At 42.8% G+C, this 21720-nt stretch overlaps 1 pseudogene; it reads right to left on the bottom strand.

Moving 5' to 3' along the window:
* Positions 1-15317: 15317 nt before the first annotated feature.
* Positions 15318-21226, bottom strand: LOC111154228 (annotated as a pseudogene).
* Between the last annotated feature and the right edge of the window lie 494 nt (positions 21227-21720).

The following is a 21720-nucleotide window of genomic DNA, read 5'->3' as shown; positions in this document are numbered from 1 at the left end:
TTTCTTTTACCTGAACTGCACATTGGCCCTCTTCTTTGTCCTGCTTGTTCCTGGGCTCAATCTTGACATTCTTTCAGATCCCGCCTGGTGTGCCGGGACTCCCCGTGGTATTCTCGAGTGTTCTTGCCCACGTCTCTGCTGCAGCCTTCTCTCCCTGGGTCTGGAGTCTGCTCCTCTGCCACCGGCTGTGTTGTTAGCACGCGGCTCCGCACCCCTTCACCCCACTACCATCGCTGCCCACGCCTTCTCCAAGCTGCTGTGAGCTGCCTCCTGGACCACTCGGGTCCTGGCATCATACCTGAGAAGTGTGGGCATTTGACCAACTACCTTGTTCATATTAATCACTGAGCAGTGTGGTTGCATATAGTACCTATGGCCCAGAAAATAAATATTTAATATATCAGTGTGTGTGGCTGTGGTTCCTACTGACTTATTATAAGATGTAGTTATCAGAGGTTGAGGAAAAGGGCCTTTTTCTTCTTCTTCTTTTTTTTTTTTAGTATATATTTGGTGCAGTTAAAACATGTGGATAAATCCCAAGAATTCATAACTAATAAGTTGCATTAGTCCTTATCCATGTAGTTAACCAAAAAAGATTGAGCTTTTTATTGAGACAGTATTACTTTGTGTAGGAATTTTTTTCTCCTTTTTTTTTTTTTTTCCTTTTTGGAGGCAAGAGTAGAATGCTAAAGGCATGAGGTTTCTGGGTAAAAGGTTCTGCTTGATAATTGTGCAGCTGACATAAAAGACTGTTGTAGTTCCGAGGGGCTGCTGTGTTTCAGAGTGCTGGGACGGATGCCATCTCCTTCTGTGGCGTTTGCATGTCTGTGAAGTGTGTTTCAGCAAAGCAAGCAAATGCTGATAAACCATCCCTTAGCAAGAGCAGGAAAGAGGCAAACAACCGAGTGCTTTCTTTAACATGAGACGTGCAGAAAGACATGGTCCCGATAACAAAATACCCAAGATGTTTTATGTCCTTCTAGGAGAAAGGAAGGAAAGGAAAACACAGAACCTAGGGATTGTCATAAGAAACACTGTAAGGGGATTAAATATCAGGACCCAGAGAAGTGCTTCTAGCCATGATGTCCTGGAGTCACCAGAGAAACATGAAGGGAAACAGCCTGGGGCTGGTGGGCAGAGTTTTGGGGGCAGGTGCATGGCTGATGTGGGGACAGGTGTGCAGACCCAAGTGTCTCTACCTCTGTCCAGAAATCTGCAGGTGTCAGCCAAGCCCAGCAAGGTGGTCCTTCTTTTCTGGTCTGATGGGTGAGCTGGATGCCCACCTGGGTGACCGTGTGTCCTGATCCTCTGCAGAAGGCAACGGCATGCGTGCCTCTTCTCCCCTGGTCTTCGAAGAAGATGGAGTGGACCAGGCCTGTCCTCTTGGGGACCCTGATGAAGTACTGAATTATATAGTCGAATACACAGGTGAATTTGTGAAGGATATCATGGTTTAGACAGAGGTCAGCATACTTTTTCTGTAAAGGTCTATGCATGCGTTTGCTAGGGCTGCAAACATATCACAGAGTGGGAGACTTGAACAACAGGTGTATTTTCTCACCGTTCTAGAGGCTGAAAGTTTAAAGCCCAAGTGCTAGTCAATTCAGTTACCCATAAGACCTCTCTTCCTGCTGTGCCCTCACATGGGGCTTTCCTCTGCATATCCCCAAGTCTTTCTGAATAGGACTCTGGTCTACCCAAAGCTCTGCTTATAAGGGACCAGTCCAATTAGACTAGGGCCCACCCTACAGTCCCATTTAACTTAATCACCTCTTTCAAGGTCCTGTCTCCCAATACAGTTACATTCTGAGTTATGGGGGTTAGGACTTCAACACATGAATTTTTGGGGATACCATTCAGCCAGTAACAGGATAGATGGAAATAGTCCAAGCTTTTGCAGCTACTCATCTCTGTCATGGTAGTGTGAAAGCTGCCTCAGGCAGTATGAAAATGAATGAATGTGGCTTTGTTCCAATAAAGCTTCATTTATGGGCACCGAAATTTGAATTTCATACAGTTTTCACACATCACAAAGTCTTCTTTTCATTTTTTTCAACCATTTAAAAATTTAAAAACCTTGGCTCATAGGCTGCCTAAAACAGGCAAAAGGCCTGACGTGACTCATGGGTTGTTTGCTGACCCCCGAAATGGGAGATGTTTCCGTAACCCCATCAAATGGGAGCCTCTCTGTCTCTCTACAGCTGAGTGGATTTGGGTGGGAATCTCATATCCTGACAGGTATTTTCATCGAGGATTCAGCCTGTTATGGACACGTTTTGCTCTTTTTTTTTTTTTTTAAGATTTTATTTATTTATTTGACAGACAGAGATCACAAGTAGGCAGAGAGGCAGGTGGAGAGAGGAGGAAGCAGGCTCCCTGCAGAGCAGAGAGCCGGATGCTCATGCCCGGACTGGATCCCAAGACCCTAAGGGTCATGACCTGAGCTGAAGGCAGAGGCTTAACCCAGTGAGCCACCCAGGTACCCCGACACGTTTTGCTCTTGGTTGGGACACCCTGAACATGGCCAGTAAAGCCATCTGTCACCGTGACAGTGCTCAGGAAGCCCTCCCTGCCTGGTGCCAGGACCAGAATTAGGCACACACCGTCCCGCTGCGGCAAGGGGAATGGCTTCTGGTAAGTTCCCCGCTTGGGGACTTCTGGCTGATTCACATTTAGTTTTAACATCCTCTGCCACCTGGGGCTTGAGTTAGCTGCAGTACCGTGGGGGCAGTGCCCAAGGGAAGAAATCAGAAGCTTCTGTAATCCTCTGCAGGATGGCCTTGCGGGGACCGGCGCGGGCGCGGCAGGCGCGGGGCCAGGGGCTCGGGCTGGGACCGAAGCGCCTAGGCCTGCCTGCGGCTGGGTCCGCCCCCGGAGCTCCCAGCACTTCCCCGTGGGAAGAGAATCTGCGTCGGGGAGAAAGTTCACGTTGGCCGCGGCCCTCACGGAGCCCCCGGCGGCCTGGGTGCCCTTCGCAGCGTCCGGTCGCTTCCTGGGTTGGGGACGGGGGCGGCTGCTGCAGGACTCGCGCCCCGTCTGTCGGACGCTGTGTCGGTCAGTCCAACCCCGAGAGGGCCCCAGCCAGACCTCCCCATGCGGGGCGTTCTCAGCAGCCCCGAAAACGGCTTCAGCTAGAGGTTTCTGCAGGTTCCCCATCTGCCGTTGACTGTAGTCCCAGCGCCGCCCTCGGAGCGGGCGCAGGAGTGGGGACACGGCCGGCGCGGCCCGCAGAGGCCAGGACGGTGCGCCCACGCTCGCTCCGCTCCCTCTGCCAGGCCCAGCGCCGCGGGGAGGCCACGACTGCTTCCCTTCCTGACCCGGCAAGGTCCCAGCAAAGTCCCGGCAAGGTCCCGGCGATGCCCTGGGCGCCCCCGGCGAGCACTCGGGCGCGGGGCTGGTGGCGTCAGGCCGGGCTCTGGAGCAGGTGCGGGGGCCTGCAGTAACTTGGATCGTCCTGTGACACCGAGTGCAACCGAAAATACATTTAGTTCTGTGAGGTCGGGAGAAAGGTATTTTTGGAGCTACTGCCCCTTGCTGGGTCCCTCAAAGCCCCGGCCAGGAGGGCGCACGTGCACCGAGCTTGGGGCAAGGCACTGCCGGGAGCCGCGTCCGCAGCTGAAGCCAGAGCAGGGTCGGCGCAGAGCCGCTCGCGGTGGTGGCAGAGGGGCGGCCCGGCCCGGCCCCAGCGCAGAGACGCGCCCGCCCGAGGTCACAGACTTCCTGCAGGTCGTGGCCAGTACAGGCTCCGAAATGACTCCGCACGAGTGGCTCGTGGTAGGAGACACGAGAAAACGCACTGTGGCAGCAGCTGTCGGGTCCCAGCAGCGGAGAGAACCGCGTCCTCCCGGCCGTTCTCGTTTCCTCCATCGTCGGCCAACCTTGTGGCCGCTCTGCCCAGCAGGGCTGGGGTGACCCAGGGCTTACCCGGGGGGCCGGGGCAGGGGAGCGGTTCTCTTCTTCCTCTTGCTAGGACTGGCTGCAGCAGGGGGCGGTTCGCTGGGTTAAGAGCTCCGAGGGCAGGGCAGGGGCCTTTCTGTCCTGACCCCAGGTGAGGGCTAAAGTGGCCCGGTGCGAGTTGTCGTGAGATACGGGACGGCTTCCCTGCGTCCGTCCTTGGTGCACGTGCTCTTCATGCTGGGAAAGGAGACCCGGCGCCCAGGGCACCCGAAGGTCAATACAGGCATGGGAAGCACAGGCTCCCCAGGTGGGTCTTGAGGACTCCTGGCTTGCTGGATCAGAAGAGTCCTGAGAGGACTGGTCTGCCAACCCCAAGTTATCCTCAGAATTCCAAATGCCTCCAAGAAGCCATAAGCTCAGCGCATTCAGCCCACCTGTGCGTTGTAGATGGTCTCGGGCACAGTGCTGTCCACAGGAAAATGGGGGCTACTCCCATCTTGTCCAGCACGGCACAGTTTTGTAAAACACACACAGCCATGGAATTCTGGAATTAAGGCAGCTAGTGGGGCACCTGGGTGGCTCAGTGGGTTAAAGCCTCTGCCTTCAGCTCAGGTCATGATCTTAGGGTCCAGGGATAGAGTTCCGCATCAGGCTCTCTGCTCTGCGGGGAGCCTGCTTCCTCCTCTCTTTCTCTCTCTGCCTGCCTCTCTGCCTGTTTGAGATCGGTCTGTCAAATAATCTGTCAAATAAATAAATAAAATCTTAAAAAAAAAAAAAAGGCAGCTAGAGCTGAGGAGAAATGCCCACCCCCGCCAACCTGAATGATTCCACTGTGTGGGGCAAAATGGTGATGGCATCATTTCCGAATCAGGTATTCTTAATTAACATTAAATAGGTTCTGTGACTTTGTGGTGTCAGAATCACAGAATGTCTGTGTCAGATTCAGGTATTTAACACATTTACAAAGTGCTTACTAGACACTGGGTACTCTACCCGCCTGATTTTTCTCTAGAAAGAATTAAATGTCTAGACTTGGTACCAAGAAAATCCAGACTATCTATAGAATAGTGTGATTTTCATTTCTTGAGAACATGTTCAAAGAAAGTACAGCTATGGCTTTCCCAGAACACAACTGTGTATATAGTCACGGGACAACTAGAAATGGTTTACCAACAGGCAAGCTCAGGAATCAAGAACCACTCAGAGCTATTTATGTATTCTTCAATGGTCAGGGACTTAAGAAATATCCACACTTAGGGTACATTTCCCATTAACTTGCTATTGTGTATTGTTTAGTCATTCTTATTTGTTTTCTGTGTTTTTATAAACTTTGCTCTATTTTTTGGTCATTGCTACCAGATGATTTAAAAAACATGCTTTTTTTTTTTTTTTTAAGTTGGCTCTGGTTAATTGTTTAATGGAATTGAAAAAGTTCATATCAAAAGGAAGTATTTTTCCCTCTTTTCCTGCTTGTGATCTAAAACTATGTCAGCATTTCTGTGTAAGAAAAATAGGCACTCTACAAATGAATAAGTAACAAATTGGCTCATTATGTGAGAACAAAACGTAAAAAGAAAGGATTGAGTTGTATTAATTAAATATGAATCATTGCTCTGAAAATGAATCCAAGGGAAGCCATTGTTAGAAATCTCCTGGGAACTTGCTCTTCAGAAAATATGTGTGAGAAGAGTCAGAATCCAGCGTGCAGGGAAGTGTCTCTTTATGGAGTCTATTTGTATGGATATTTTGAAAAGCTAAATTAACTTGTTATGCAGTTATCATTTAAATCTGTAAATCTAAACTCAGTCTGAGTTCTCTAAAAATATCACAGATGCATGAAACTACCAAATGGGTATGCTGCAGCGTGGTGGGCTAAAAATTTTGAAGACATCAGGACTATAAATACTCCTACTGTTTTTGAATGGTTGAAATAGCTTCTGGTATTGTAGTTATGGTGTTCAAGGCTCATTCAAATATAAAGAGTATGAAGATTCAGTAGGTGTTACTTCGGATTGCTGAGATGCGTGCGTGTATGGGTAATTACTTAAATGGCAGGAAAATATGCTGACCAACTGCAATTGTTTTGACTTTGGCAGCATTTTACTGTAAAAAGTGGTCAAATGAATCATTGCTTACAGTTTTCATTGACTCTTTGGGGAAGAAGACAAGTCTCTTTATTGCTATTGATATTTTACTTCTTTGGATGAAATATTTCCTACACTATCAAATACTCTGGGATATAAATTCAGAGAAAACCTTGTTAGCTCATTTAAAGATCAATCCGTTTTTCAAATTTATAGAGTATCCATACATTTGGCGATAGATTTAGGACAAAATAAATGAAGCTAAACAACCAAACAAATCTTTGTATATTTTTATTTAAAATCTGAGAGAGTTATTTTTCTTATTGTATTCTAGTGTTCTGCCCACCCATGATGTTCCGGTTTAACTCTACTTCTTGAGCTGTGGTTTTTGTTGTTTCATAAATGACCAGCAACCATAAATGTCTAACAGCTTCAAGCAGCGCCCATTTGTGACCTTGGTTCCAAAGGGCATCCATGCTGGGGGCCCAGTCGCTCTCCGCTGGACTCACAGAGCAGGAAACAAAGTATTGGCCAGAGGGAAGCCCGGGTACTCTTCCAACCTCAGAGGTTCTTGGCAGAATTAACTTCCTTCTTGAGCTTTCCTTGTGGTCCCCTCCATCTTGGAGCCAGCAAGGTTCCTGTCTTCTTCGTGCTTTGGATGCCATCTGCCTCTTTCAAACTTCTACCTCCTCAGCAGGGAGAAAGCTCTGCTTTCAGGGGCTCCTATGTTTACGTTCGGCCCACTCGGATATTCCAAGATTATCTTCCTCCTCTAAGGTCAGTTGATTAATAATCTAAATGATATCTTTGGCCATGTAACTGACGGACATGACACCAGGGAATGAGGGTTGCCAGGGCCCCAAATCTGCCTACCAGGCTATGGATGTCAGTTTGGTGCTTTTTGAGTGAATGTCTTTGGGGTCAAATATGTAGCTAACTTTTCCTGAATTGCCTATAAATATTCGACTAGAAAGTGTTTTCACTGTTTTTTGGGTTTTCTATGTAAGTTAGATATAACTTACTAATTATGTTATTTTGAATCATTTAAATACTGACTTGTTTTTATGTACTCACGTTAGGCTTTAGACTTGGTTTAGGATCTTCTAGTATTAGCTTATTTCTGCCTATTTCTCCTTGTATCGCCTATGTTTTTTGTTGTGTAGGTATTGGAACCATGCTCTTTGGAGCGTAGATATTCCCAAACTATCTTCATGCTGATTTGTACCTTTTGGAATTTATAGTAGTTGTCTTTGCTTTACTGATTTTTTTGTTTGCTTAATCTTGCAATGTTTCTGGTTCTGTATTTCATGAGCTCTCTCTCTCTTTTTTTTTTTTTTAATTTATTTGACAGACAGATCACAAGTAGGCAGAGAGGCAGGCAGAGAGAGGAGGCAGGCTCCCCGCTGAGCAGAGAGCCCGATGTGAGGCTCTATCCCAGGACCCTGGGATCATGACCTGAGCCGAAGGTAGAGGCTTTAACCACTGAGCCACCCAGGCGCCCCTTCATGAGCTCTCTTAAGAAGGTCACGATTTCTTTCTTTTTGGTTTTGTTTTATTTTTATTTTTTTAATGCTCAATCTTTTCAGTTCCATTTAGATTTTTCTTTCATATACAGTTGTGTTTGTTTTGGAACCAAAAAAGTTCTTTTTTATGTTGTTGGGTTTGGCTCATTTACATTTATTGATATGACAGAGAAGTTTGGCTTTTGTTTTTTAGTATTATATGTTTTCTGGCTTTATAGATATTAAAAAGTATTTTACTATGAGGTCTCTGCTTCTTTGTATTTTTGTTTTGTGTGTGCATTTGTGTGTGTGTGTGTGTGTGTGTGTGTTGTGTGGCATTTCTGACAGTATAAGGTTTTTATGTCTGTGATTTCATTTCAGAGATTGTTATATTTTAAATTTGTCATACAATGTTTGGTGCAGATCTTTCTGTTCTTTGGTAGCATTTTTTCCTTCTTTTGGTGAGTGTTATTCATCTGTTAACGGATTTAAACATTTCTTTTTATTTTATTTTCTATTATTGCATCTTTGCAATGATCCCCTGCCAGTTCCCTGTATTTTATGTACCTTTGAATGAATTGGGCTTTCCTGGACCACCTACTTGCAAGTTTCCTGTGGGATCTTAGATAAACCAGAGCAGAATTCCATTAAAGTTGCTTTTCTTTCCCTCTGCTTTGGAAAATGTGACTTCTCTGTAGCCATATGTCATCTGGTTTTAAAACAAAACTGCATCTAATGGGGCATTTTTTTTGGGGGGGGGCAGCTCAATCTACATCTCACCACAATGGTGAGCAAAAATGGGGTCTAACCCTTGCCATGAGCGTGTGTTCGTGCGTTCTGAAGTGTAATACCTGTGCTCTCTGAGCCCTGTTGCTTTCTGCATCACTCCTATCCTATCTCAGGATTTCTCTCAAGAGCTTACCTGTCATCTGGGGTCTGCAGTTTATGTGAGTCTCCTTGTATCCCTGAAAATGGATATCTAGGAGGAACAGGAAAGATCCTTGCCGATTTATGAGCTGTGTTTGTACTGGCGTGATGGTAGGGGGATGGTGAGGTCTCTGGAGTTTTTAAATTTGGGGTAGAGTTCTTTGTGTGTATTATAGTTTGCAAATACTTTCTCCCCAATGGGACTTGTCTTTTGTAGTGGAGATTATGGATTTTATGTAGTTAGATTTATCTATTTTCCCTTTATTGCTTGTCTGCTTTGTATCTATTTAAGGTAGGTCCCTGGTTTTCCCCAACCTTGTAAGCAATACCCCTGTTTTCTCCTCTGCTACCAGAGTTTTGCTTTTCACATTTAGCCCTTTAACATGATGAGAATTGAAATGTGACTAATGTGATGCAGGGATCTAAATTTAGTTTTGTTTTTTTTTTTTTAAATTTGTAGCTTATTGTTCCAAAACTGCATGGGCAAATTGAATAGTACATCCTTTCCCACTGCTTTGAAATGCCACCTTTTACTATTTTTAGCCCTAAATAACTGGGATTGCTTATGAATATTTTCTTTGGTTCTATTGATCTATCATTTGAGGCACCTTTACATCCTGTTTAACTTCCTATAGATTTATTTATTTCAAGAAAGTATTCTCTCCTTTGTCAAAATTCTTTGCATTCAAGTTATGTTTTTTTTTTTTTTTTAAAGATTTTATTTATTTATTTGTCAGAGAGAGAGAGGGAGAGAGAGCAAGCACAGGCAGACAGAATGGCAGGCAGAGGCAGAGGGAGAAGCAGGCTCCCTGATGAGCAAGTAGCCCAATGCGGGACTCGATCCCAGGACGCTGGGATCATGACCTGAGCCGAAGGCAGCTGCTTAACCAACTGAGCCACCCAGGCGTCCCTCAAGTTATGTTTTTATTTTATAAGTCTTTTCGCATCAGGTTGTCAAGTTTTGAAGAGTTCTAGAAGCATTAGGATAAGTTACTGAATTTGCATTAAATGTCTAAATTAAGAGAAATGATCAGCAATATTGGTATTGAGTCACTTCACAGAGGAGGGGCTTTCTTGCAAAACTAATTCAGCTGGTCCTACAGAAACATTTCAGAATGCTACCTGCTAGATCTTGCACATTTCCTGAGAAATTTATTCATAGGTGTTTTGTAATTTTGAAAAATTTTATGGCTCTTGTGAATGGAATTTTTTGTTGTGTTGTTCATATGGTTACTGCAAGTATAAAAGAATGGTATTGATTTCCCTTTTGTTAATATTGTACGCAATCATTTTTATGGTTTCAGTGTTACTCACGTGATTCTTCAGAGCTAGAATGTTTCCGTGCCACTTCTCTGTATCTTATCATTCAAGAGTTAGCTGAAATCCCAGCCTCATTCACAAATGTCTTGCCTGAAAACTCTTTTCCTTAACAATTTCCTTTTTCTCTGATAAGACCCAATCCATTGACAGAATTAAGGTATTCGTGCTATCTTTATTGTTTTACGAATGTTTTGTTTTCTTTCCGGATGATAACCTCCATGACAATGACCACATTTCATAATTATTCTCTTTACACACATGATTTAGTGATGAGATTGTGATTATCAGTAAATACTGGGTCTACCTACAATTCTACCCATGTAACTGCTTTTATTTTAGATGTTAATTATCATGTTAGTTGGTTCTTAGGATTCTAAAAAGATTTACAACAAACACATGCTTTTTAAAAGAATCTACTTTTTTCCAGCTTTTGAGGAGTCATTCAGTGATAATAACCCGAGATAATCATTCTCCAGCTTCACAGTGGCTTTTATGGGAAGAGTTTTGGTGCGAGCAAAGTTTTCAGAAGCCCGTCTTTTTAACCACACATTCTCATCCAAAAAAAGTGAACAAGAGTCATGGATTGGAAGCCGTCCCATTGCCTATGCAGTGTCATCGGTCCTGGGTGTCATCCAGCCTGGAGCATTTGTCCTCATAAGCAGAGGAGTTTATGAGTTTATGAGTCTGAGGCAAGGGGGCCCGATATTGCCCATTATTGTTACTTGCATTCACACTGGAACTGAATTGGTTTCCTTTTACTTTTCATTTAATAGTGTTTACATTGTAGAAATAAACTGGCAATAAACTTTCTTGACCATTTTTAATCTAGCCAGTGGATTCTGCTTTCTCTGGAAAGAGAATGGCTGTGTGGTTGAGTTTGTAACCTCCGGTCCCATTCCTCCTCCTGCCCCTGCTCCATGCTCCCGTTTCCCAGCATGGCTCTCTGTGCCGATCTGTTTGCCTGTCGCACCTGCTCAGCCGACTGCTTCTAGGAGACTGGATATTCGTATGAGTTTACCTTTATATTACACTTGGGGGATTAATTACCAAGTACAAGCCTATAAAGAATCTGGAAGAATATAAAATGCTTTGGTGCCGGCTTAGCAGAAGGAAAGTTTGAATCAACTTCTCATCATTAAAATGATGGGGTTAGAAATCACACTTTATATGAGATTGGAAGTGACTTTAAGATGAGTTTCTTTATTTTCTTCCAGAAGGATCATGAATATCTCATTCTGGTTCACTTTATGGGCATAAGGAATATAAAATTAAATCCTTCAAATTACGATTCATATGTACATGTGAATGTGTCATCTTAAACAAGGTCCATGCCCTGATTTTTATATCTCAGAAGCTTTCTTCTTACTACAAGTGTAAACTAATTGCAAGGCTATGGGGAGGTGGGTAACCTTTAAGGTTGCAGGAAGAGTGCCATGGGATACCTGTTTTCATTCTTCCCAGGAGCCTTGCAAAAAGACTGTCATTCATCTAGAAGGAGAAAACAGAAATAAAAATCTCCTGGATATATCTTCCAACCCTGTGTTAATGACTGGGAAACCCATCACTTAGATATTCTCTGAACATATACCCCCAAAGGAGTTGTATGAATTTGTGGGTAATCGAAATATTTTGTACAAGATTTTCATTTTAGAATCAGACTCTGGTGTGAATTCCTGACAAGCACACAGGAGCTTGGGCCTGAAATTTGCATATTCTGGAATGCTCATGCTGGGCTTTGTAGCTGAGATTTACGAATATTCCTTTTCAGCTAGGCAGCCAGAAGTAGGAACTCCTGGAAGTATAGCTTAGGGGAAAAAGAAAAAAAAAAAAGATCTTGTGTGACACACGTGGCACACGTGGTACACGTGGCACATGTGACACACGATGAGAAGGACTAAGAGTTTTCTTTGGCAGTGTGTCACACCACATAGGGATTTTGCATTCTTTTTGGGTTAAAGAGAGACCAAAACCAATGAGTGAGCCAAGAACATGGGGTGATAGTAATTCTCTTCCATCGGAACTCTGGTGCCTGTGCCTGGCACAGCCCCACTATTGAGCTGCCTGCTACTTTGCCATAGAACTCTTTCTCTTAATTGTCATGTTCATTTTTTTTTTCAAGACTGGTTCAAACTCATTGTTCTGCCTCTCGTTCTTTGATCCTTCTGCCAGGGGCTGCTCTAGTAGACTCCTCCATTCTGTGTATTCATGGATAGAGAAGATGTCCTTTCTCACCAATGGAGGAACAATTAAGCTGGGCTATGGGGGAAGAGGTCTTTCTGGTTCTCTGTCGGAAACCACCAATCTGCGTGTGTTCAGGCAGGAGGGAAAACGGCATGGTTAATTCCTGGGACAGTGATACTCCCTGCGGGGCTTTCCGCTGACTTCTGAGTGACCAGAGGAAAGGCTGCTGGGCCGCCAAAGGGAACGGGGTCTGCTCTGGAACAGGGAACATGATGCAGAAGTTAGAGTGGAAAGTACAGGTACCAGAGGGCTTTCCTCTTGTTCTTTTCAGCCAGTTCTGAGCTTTGATATAGGCTCTGCTGTCAGAGATTTTGTTAGTAGTCCAAAGGAAAGTCCTATATTTGCCTGGGATAAAAACGAAGCTTCCCGTTAAGGACACAGCGTTCTATGGTTTCATCAAGCACCCGGTGATCTGCTTCTTTTCAACTTAGTCCTGTAGACTACTATTTCTGGAAACCAGAGCCATCGCAGTAGGGTCCTAAGATGTCAGTCCTGACTCAGTGTGGAGGGCTACACTACTTTGATTTTCCTCCACCACTTTTCCAGGTGGGAGCTGGTGGGAACCCAAGGAGAAGTCCACACTTCCCCATTAGTCAGAAAATACTCCTAGTGCCCTGTACTCCATTGGATATGTAAAAGTGATAGATTGATACTCACTGAAATGGTTGACGGCATCAGACTGTGAGCATCTATGTTAAAATCACATCTTGTTTATCTGTGTCTCACACAAAGCAAACACCCAATAAAGATTAGTTTATAAATATATAAGCCCTCAGATAAAAAGGCAGTAATGATTTGTGTCAAGTACAAAGTATAAAGTCAAGGTAAGTGTGACTTAAATGGAAAATATGTGGCAAAATTTAGAAGTTTGAGTCTTATGCTCTAGGAATAATAAAACCGTAAATACAGTGGGCATGTTGGCCTCTGCATTATATCTAAAAGTTAAGCCCTCCTGGTGCTCTTGAAGGCCAGGCTGGATATAAATGAAGACCATCTGAACAAGAATACTAAAGGCTGTTTATTCGGAGCTTGCTCCAGGTCCAGCAAGGGAGTCGGCCACCATCACGTGGGTTCAACAGAGACTCAGGGGCAGGCAGGAGAGTGGGGACGCTCTCTAAGGATGCCGGGAAGGCTCCCGGCGTGTCCTGCTCCGAGGGGCTCAGCCTGGGCAGCTGTGCGTTTGGGCTAGCTGGAAGCAAGACTCCCTACACAATTGGTTCCAGGGGGTGTCTTTGGCTTTCTCAGGCTGGTCCCGAGTTGGATGTGGGCAACAGCTGGTGAAGCCGTCAGGCATGAGTTTCATCTGGGTTAGTTAGGGTGGGTTACTGCAAGGATTATTGTTTGGTTCCCTGGACTGTGGCTCAAGATAATGGTCTGACTTCCTGCAAGTCTGACTTGCACATAGTTGGCTATTTTCGGGATTGGTTCCTACAGAGAGTGGGTTGGTTTCTTGGATGAGCTGCTGTATGCTGGAGGCTAGAGTTCAGTTTTCGTGTGTGGTCTGACCATTGTCTGCTTCTGTATTCAGTCTCTTATACTGTTGAAACTGAGACAGTCGTGCTGAGAGTCCAAATATTTGAACCATATGGAAAAATCTTTATAGGAAGGAAATCAGCCAGTTGTTGGTATTTACAGATGTACTTCGTTTCACTGCACATCCCTGTTGTGCGCTTGGCAGACACAGAGGAAGCTTTGTGGCTCTGCTTGGAGGGAGTCTGGGGACACCAGGTTTCCAACAGCATTTGCTTACTTCGAGTCTCTATTTGGTAATTCATTTTGGTAATTCTCACAATACTTTAAACTTTTTTCATCATTATTATATTTGTTATGGTGACCAGTGATCTGTGATGATGATTCACTGAAAGCTAGGTGATGCTTAGCATTTTTTAGCAATAAAATGTTTTTAAATTAAGGTATGTACATTTTTGACAAATGCTGTTGCATACTGCCTAGACTATGGCAAACTTTTATATGCACTGGGAAACCAAAATTTCATTGAACTTGCTTATTGTGATAGGCATTTTATTGCAATGGTCTGGAATTGAATCTGTAGTAGTCCGAGGTTTGCCCACATATAAAAAAGATCTTTGTGCTCACACAGCTTTGTAACTCTCTTGGAATGCAGTGATTCTGACCTTAATTTATAGGAGCTCTCTAGGCGGTAATTAGGAATGTTCAACTGAAAGAGAATTCTCCAAAGCGACAGTGAGGGAGGACAATTTATTTAGCTTTGCAATTAGAACGAAAGTGAGTCCTAAGAACAACAAGGAAAATAAATCATTCTGGAGCAACATGTAGAGAGATCAAAAAGTGAGAATAAAAAACATCCTGGAAGAGAAAGTCAGGAGAAGTGCAGGTGCCCAGGGGTTACTGCAAAATGAATGAGTGCCAGGAAGATCCGGTGTGCGATCAGACCCCACCCCATGTGGAATTTAAAAAGACCAGTGGAAAATTACAACAGCATAAGAAATAATTACAAGGAGAAGCCTTGATCAGATTAAAAAGTGTGTAACGAGAAAATAGCTTGAAGTTTGAGGCATATCATGAAGCAGATCCTTCATCAAGGAAAATGCTAAAAGGGTAGTATGCCTTGTAGAAAATACAGGTTTTGAATATGGTCATTTGACTAACGATTGAGGGCTTCTCATGAAATAGATGAGAATCTTTTTTTTTTTTTTTCTCCTAGTGAGAGCTTTGAAGGAGCAAAGCAACTACCAGTTTAGTGATGATCAAAATGACACCAATATAATAGAAGAGGGACACAGAAAATAAACCTCCGCAGGCTTATGGAGCTTTTAATTTCCATCCAGAAAATTGAGCTTTATCAGTGGATGCCATTGCCATTATAAGGCTGTTAGTTGCATTTGTGAAGTTTCTGGATTAAAAAAATTGAGCTGGCGATTCTACATTTTTGTATTCACTTTATTTCATTTCCATACTGAATTACTTTCAAAGAGGATACTTTTGTTTTGATAAGATGTATGAATAAATAAATAACAAAATCAATCTCATTTTTACTATATAATCTTCTCTCTTTTAGTCTGTTCTGCTGTTAAAGATACCATAGACGGGGTAGCTTATAAAAAAATGGAATTTTGGGGCACCTGGGTAACTCAATTGGTTAAGCATCTGTGTTTGGCTCAGGCTGTGATCCCAGGGTCCTGGGATGGAGCCCCAGGTCAGGCACCCTGCTCAGCAGGGAGTCTGCTTTTCCCTTTCCCTCTCCCTGTTGGTTCTTTCTCACTTGTTCTCTCTCTTTCTCAAATAAATAAAATTTTTAAAAATTTAAAAAAATTCTTAAATAATGGAATTTTTGTTTTCAGTTTTGAAGGTTAGAAGTCCATGATCAGGTCCCTGCAGATTCCAAGTCTGGAGACGGCTCTTTTCCTGGTTCGTTGAGAACCATCTCACACTGTCCTCACAACAAAAAAAGTGAGTCAGAAAGGCCAAGGGAGCTCTCTTGTAAGAGCACTAATCCCACTCATGAGGGCGCCACCCTCATGACTTCATCACTTCTTAAAGGTCTTATTTCCAGATCATCACACTGGGGGTGACCGTCACATATGTATCAGAGGGGGACACGCACATTCAGGCCATGGCAATCTCCAAATGTCTTCAAGATCTGGACAAGGGGAAAAGCTCCAGATATTAAAATATTATATTATGAATTGTTACCGCTATAAATGTTACTATATGTATTAAAGGAGATTTGGAAATCTCATTATAAATGTTTCTATGTGTATTTTTTTGAGCTTTTGTATGAGTTTATTCTTCATTTAACTTTTAAAACACTACCAGAGTTGAATATGAAAAAAACAATAGCAAATACTGAGCTATGATTATAGTCCTTCACTCACTCACTATGTCATATAAAATGCCAGCAGTGTTATTCACTGACCCTGTTAAGAGGTCTGACACTGACCACACCCCTGTGTTCCCCATTGTAGTGGCATCATCTTTCCTGATTTGGATCAAAGCCCACCAGTTCTACCTGGTCGACTTCATCAGTATCTTCTACATCTTTTGTCTCAGGTAGGAGTTTTTCCTGGAAGAGACAGCTTTTCAGGAGTGAGAAAGCCATTTACCTTCAATACATTGATTAGGTGACACTTCTCATATATGGTCTATGATAAATTTGCACGCTTTCATCTAGCACACACTTGACAACCTGACTTGGATGAGAGGTGATGACAGTGATTTGGTTGTCAAGAGTAGATGCTGGTTTTTGAAAGATGCCCAGTGCTCCAGCCGTTGTTTGTCCGTACACTGACATGGTCTTCTCGATGAGTAAAAGCATCATGCTCCTTCTGATCTAAAACAGTGATAATATCTCCTGCTTCCAGTCCTGGTTCTTGGTCTCCTTCACCATAGAATGTTATTTTCTGGCCATCTTTCATGTCTTTGTCAATATGGACTTCTAGAATCTTCTCTCGAACTGTCTTCCTTCCACTGCAGTTTTACATCTGTCTTTAGGGCTAGTCTCTTCCCTGTGGCCCTGGAGCTCCATGCACACAGACTGAAGTTGCTGAACTGTTCCAGGTCCTATCTGATGAATTCTTACTTGCATTCCAGTACCTTCGCAATTGGGACAACATTCTACTACTCCTTTCTTACCATCTCGGCCTTCACATCTGTCATATATCATGTTCTTTTGTAGAGCTAGATTTCTTGTTGCACAGTTATATAAATCTTCTAAGGTGACTAGAGCTGATGCACAACGTTTTTACATCTTCTTTCTCTCTGTATCCCTCCTCCTCCTCCAAAGACATATCAAAGATGTCATAGGGGAGCCCAAACCACCACCAGCTCTGCCTTCTTTCATTGCCTGTTCTCCTCCTTTATCATATAATTCACTTTTCTTTGCATCAGAGTATTTAATAAGTCTGAGAAATCTGTTTAAACTTCTCTCCTTTGTTTGGATTCTTAATGGGATGGTACTTCAAGGCCAGTTTCTGTAAGGCGTTTTTCAGTTCTTCCTTGGTGGCGTTGGGTTTGACCCCCACAACATCATAGTAAGTGACTTCTTTCACTATTTTCTAGAGCCAGTGATTGGGCTGAGGCTGGTGTGGGGGAGTGGGAAGGCATCCCTCGTCCATTTCTCATGGAGCATTCTGAAAAGTTCCTGTGACTATGTGTATTAAAGGAGATTTGGAAAATACAGACACATAAACAGAAGGAAAATATTATGAATAGTTTTATCATTCAAATAAAATCTTACTTAAAAAGTTTGTTTTAAATTTTCTTCCAATATTTTTTCTTGAGTATCATTTTTTAACAAATGTTTTAGAATTTTTAAAAAAGATTTTTATTTATTTATTTGAGAGAAGACAGAGAGAGATGGAGAGAGCACAGGAGCAGGGGGATAGGCAGAGGGAGAAGCAGACTCTTTGCTGAGCAGGGAGCCCCACGTGGGGTTGGATCCCAGGACCCCAGGATCATGACCTGAGCCAAAGGCAGAGGCTTAACCACCTTAGCCCCTAGATCAGTTTTTATATTTTATTTTTTTCACTAATCCTAACATGTGCAAGTTAGGAAAAAAAATAGCATATTTCACTTAAATAGCATCTTTCACTTCCTTACCTGGAAGTGTACATTGGATACCTTTGCTTCGCCGGGTAGTTGGTTTTGTTATCGTTATTTTGAGAAGAGTCCTTTTGAGTCCAACCCGCTGTAGTTTGTAAGTTAACTTGGAACTTTCATGCAGACATTCTCACATTTGTATCTCTTAACTTGAGTTTACACTTCTCTTAATTTGGGGAAGGTAGCTGGTTTAAAGTTATACATAAAGGTTTTGTTTTTAACTTCTAGAATTCCCACCCTTCCTACACCTGTCTTTTTCCTGTTTTTAAAACATGTAATATGCCACGTTGCAAACACCCACAAGAATGGGTAGAATAATCTGATGAACCCCTGACTTTAATATTTGAGTTTGAACCCTCTTGTGGTGACCCTCTGTGTGGAATGTGCAAGCAATCCTGGAAGAATGTTTTATGTTCGGGAACAGGATGGTTTCCCCAGGAAGAAATAGCAATCATAATGACGTGTTTTGCTTTAAATCTTGATTAGGCTTGTCTGTATTTTTAGGGTCCCAAATATGGGTTATTCAACCAACTTTGGCGATTTTAGGTGGTGCCCCTCCACAGGGTTTTTGTGATTGGTTGTTTTATCAGAAACCCCCACCCCATAAGCTCCTCTTTTTTATTTTTAACTGTGATTTTTCTCTTCTTTGGTTCCGAGTTTTGATTCATTTCTTGATTGGCTAGAGGTAGTTTTGTTGAAGGAATAATCTGTAGACCATAACCTTTAAAACTCCTTTAATACATGCTGCTCTGTTTTTCTTTAGTGTCGTATACTGAAGAAGAAAAAAATACATAAGAAAACCTCCCCCCACTTCTAGATATCCTTTTTATTTGTTTGTTTTTCCTGTGCTGTGGATTAAAAAATAGTCCTTGCCATTAAAATCACTGAGGTCCACCAGTTTTGTTTGTGCTGGCTTTGCCTGGAGTGTGGTGACCCTTTATAAACAGTTTTTGGGAAGCCTCTGTGTTATGTGTCCTTCACATTTTCCCACTACCTATTTATTTACTCCTTTCTATGTATCATAAAGATCTTCTCACACCTCCCTTCCCCAAGTATAATCATGGTTGCCTTTTCCAAACTGCTTGCTGTGTGCCGGGACAACGTTCTCTATATATTATGGGCTTATTTCATGTCTGTCATCCACATTTCAGATTTGGTTTTCTATAGCAGCAGTTTAGCTGTGTACTGTTTTCAGTGTCAATTGTAATGTTCTTTTCCATTTTGAAATTTATCTGCAATTCTCCCTCATTCTACTCATCTTACATCCTGTTGGCTTTTTTCAATAAAGCCTCTTGCTTATTTTCCCCTTAAGACTTTCTACTCCTGTTTCATAAAGAGATTCCTTGAGTCTTCTTTATTCTTTTGTGGTAAGAGATACATAGCACAACCATTTTATTTGTTTTTAAATCTTTACTTTAACTAAAAAATTCTAGTATAATTAACATGCAGTTTTATGTTAGTTTTGGGTGTATAATAGAGTGACTCAACAATTCTGTACATTACTCAGTGTTCATCGAGGCAAGTGTACTCTTATCCCCTTTATCTGTTTTACCTGTCCTCCCACCTCCCCTTTGGCAACAACCAGTTTGTTCTCTGTATTTAATAGTTTGTGTTTCTGTTTGCCACTTTTTTTCTTTGCTCATTTGTTTTACATTGCATAACTATTTTAAAATGTTAAAGTAGGCCAGTCACCAAAGGATGGTATTGTATGAGTCTACTTCTGTGAGGCTCCCAAAGTAGTCAGATTCATAGCGACAGAAGAGAGAAGGGAGGGGCAGTGGGAGGAGAGAACGAGGAGTTACTTTTTATGGTTGCAGATTTCAGCTGGGGAAGACCAAAAAGTTCTAGAGATGGATGTTGGTGAGGGTTGCACAAGACTGTGCATATACTTAATCTTGAGGTTTTTTCCCCCCCCCAAATGCTAACAATTTAAAGACTTTTTTTTTTTTTTTTTGTCTTTTTGCACTAAGTTATTTTTAGGGCTGCATCAGAATCTTGGGGATAATGTTCCCTCTCCACATTTCTGCAATTGTGTGTGTGCCCTGCTCATACACACCCACTCCACTGCCTTTCCATGAATCATTCTCACCTTAGGAGAGATGTGGGATCTATACAGGCTTGCCATTCGGTGGTCTGGCCTCACCCTGAATCACCACTGAATCCCCGTCTCAGATCTAGAACTGTGTGGCAGCTGGATGTGCATGTCCTACCCCAGACCTCAGGACTGACTCCGTTTTTGTCTAGTACAGTTTTGATAAGTAGGGCAGTGTGCTCTTCTAACCCCGTCTCCGTCCTCTGCCGTGACCACATCTACGAGGATGTAAAAATCTAAAATGCACACATTGCTGCACATCTTTCTGTCTTAACCTCTTGTACTTCAGTCTGCTTTCATGGACAGTGCTTTCCCGGATCGGATTTAGGACTGTCAGTCCTTCCTTCTTCCTACTCTGCTTGTCATCGAGACGTTGCAGTCTCCAGTTAGATCGGTTTAGAGAAAGGGAGGGATTGATGGAGAGGGAAAAGCAACACATTGGGTTTCTCAAAAAAAAAAAAAAAAAAAAAAAAAAAAAAAAGAAATCCCAATATTAAAGTAGTGGTAATATACAAAATGTCTGAAGGAACCGGGGAGGTAAGAAAATGAACAAAGTGGTCTTGACTGGGTCCAGGGAATTGGGGAATCGTGCTCAGGCAGAGGAGCACTCACTCCTAGACTCCAGTAATGGTTGTCCGATCTTCTGATTTTTCATCAAAAGAAATCTAGATGAGAAATCACCAAATTGTTTACCTACTACATAAGACTAAAGTGAAACTCAAAACAAAAAATGCTCTGTGTACCCAACAGAACCTGATCTGTAGGTAAGAGGCCAGCTGCCAAGTGTAGGGTTTATAGTCCTAGCGTGTCCCAATCAGGGGCATTCCTTATGGAAAGGAAGTATTATGACTTACCTTGAGTTGAGTTTTTCTTATCATCAGTCTCACTATCAATGCCTTAATTTGTGGTGTAGTCTTGAATCCTGTTTCCCACTATTTCCTGTACTTTTAACAGTAAAAACAACAGAAATGTCAAATGTTTCTTCTTAAACCTGCTAACAATTTTTTCTTTTATTTCGGAGCAAGTAGATAACATAATTGATCAGAGAAACTTTAGATTTAGTTTAAGTGAGACCTTCTGAATTCTTTTAATATTCTTTTTTCTTCCTTAATGGGTTTCATATCAAAATGTCCCATCTTCTGGCCCTGGTTTTGTACACCTGTGAATTTTCACCTTACTTATGTGATTTTCTGCTTTATCAACAAAAATTAAAGTTGAAGCCATCCAAATAACTTAGCCCACTTAAATAACCACAGTAGCCAAGTACAGGGTATGAGGCCAAGTCTCACTCCTGTGTTATTTCTAACATGTTTGTGCTGTAGAGGGAAGCAGTGCCCGAAGATCTCACTGCTTGTGCAGTGTGCAGCGCCATGATTCTTTGCACAGGAATGTGGGACAAGACAGCATTGTTCCGTCCCAGCTCCAGGGTGGCCCTGGCTACTGCATCAGTCTGCTCAGGCTGCCATTACCGAATGCCACGGGCTGGGGGGCTGACGCAACCGCCATTTATTTTCTCGTAGCTCTGGTGGCTGGAAGTCTGAGATTAAGGTCTGGTAGGGCTGGTTTCTGGCGAGAGCTCTCATCTTGGTTTGCATACAGCTGTCTTCTCACTGTGTCCTCACATGGGCGCTTTTGTGTGCACAAAAGGAGAGGAGTCTCTGGTGTCCTTTCCTGTTTTGCTAAGGACACCAGTCCTATCAGATCAGGGACCCACTTGATGACTTCACTTAACCTTGATTACCTCCTTAAAAGCCCTCTCTCCAAAGACAGTCACATTTGGGGGTTAGCCCTTCAACATATGAATTTTGTGGGGGCACAGTTTAGTCCGTAACACCTACCTTATAAGTGGTTCCTCTTCAGAGAAGCACATTCTTTTCTGCAGTGCAGCATAGTATAGAGGGATCATCCAATCATATACCTTGTAGGCTGGGAATATAGACGTGACCTCATAAATACCCGAGGGACTGATGCGGAGTATTTGTATGCTTCCTTCTTTTCATTTAATATGAAAATAGAATATTTTAGATGGTTACAAGTTTATAAAAGTTGTATGTTAAATATACATTCACGGGTATAT

Source organism: Enhydra lutris, unplaced genomic scaffold (assembly GCF_002288905.1).
Source record: "Enhydra lutris kenyoni isolate GAN:26980312 unplaced genomic scaffold, ASM228890v2 scaffoldscaffold36, whole genome shotgun sequence".
In the NCBI taxonomy this organism is placed as follows: Eukaryota; Metazoa; Chordata; class Mammalia; order Carnivora; family Mustelidae; genus Enhydra; species Enhydra lutris.
The sequence above is the reverse complement of the archived record's forward strand: the minus strand, read 5'-3'. Positions and strand labels throughout refer to the sequence as shown.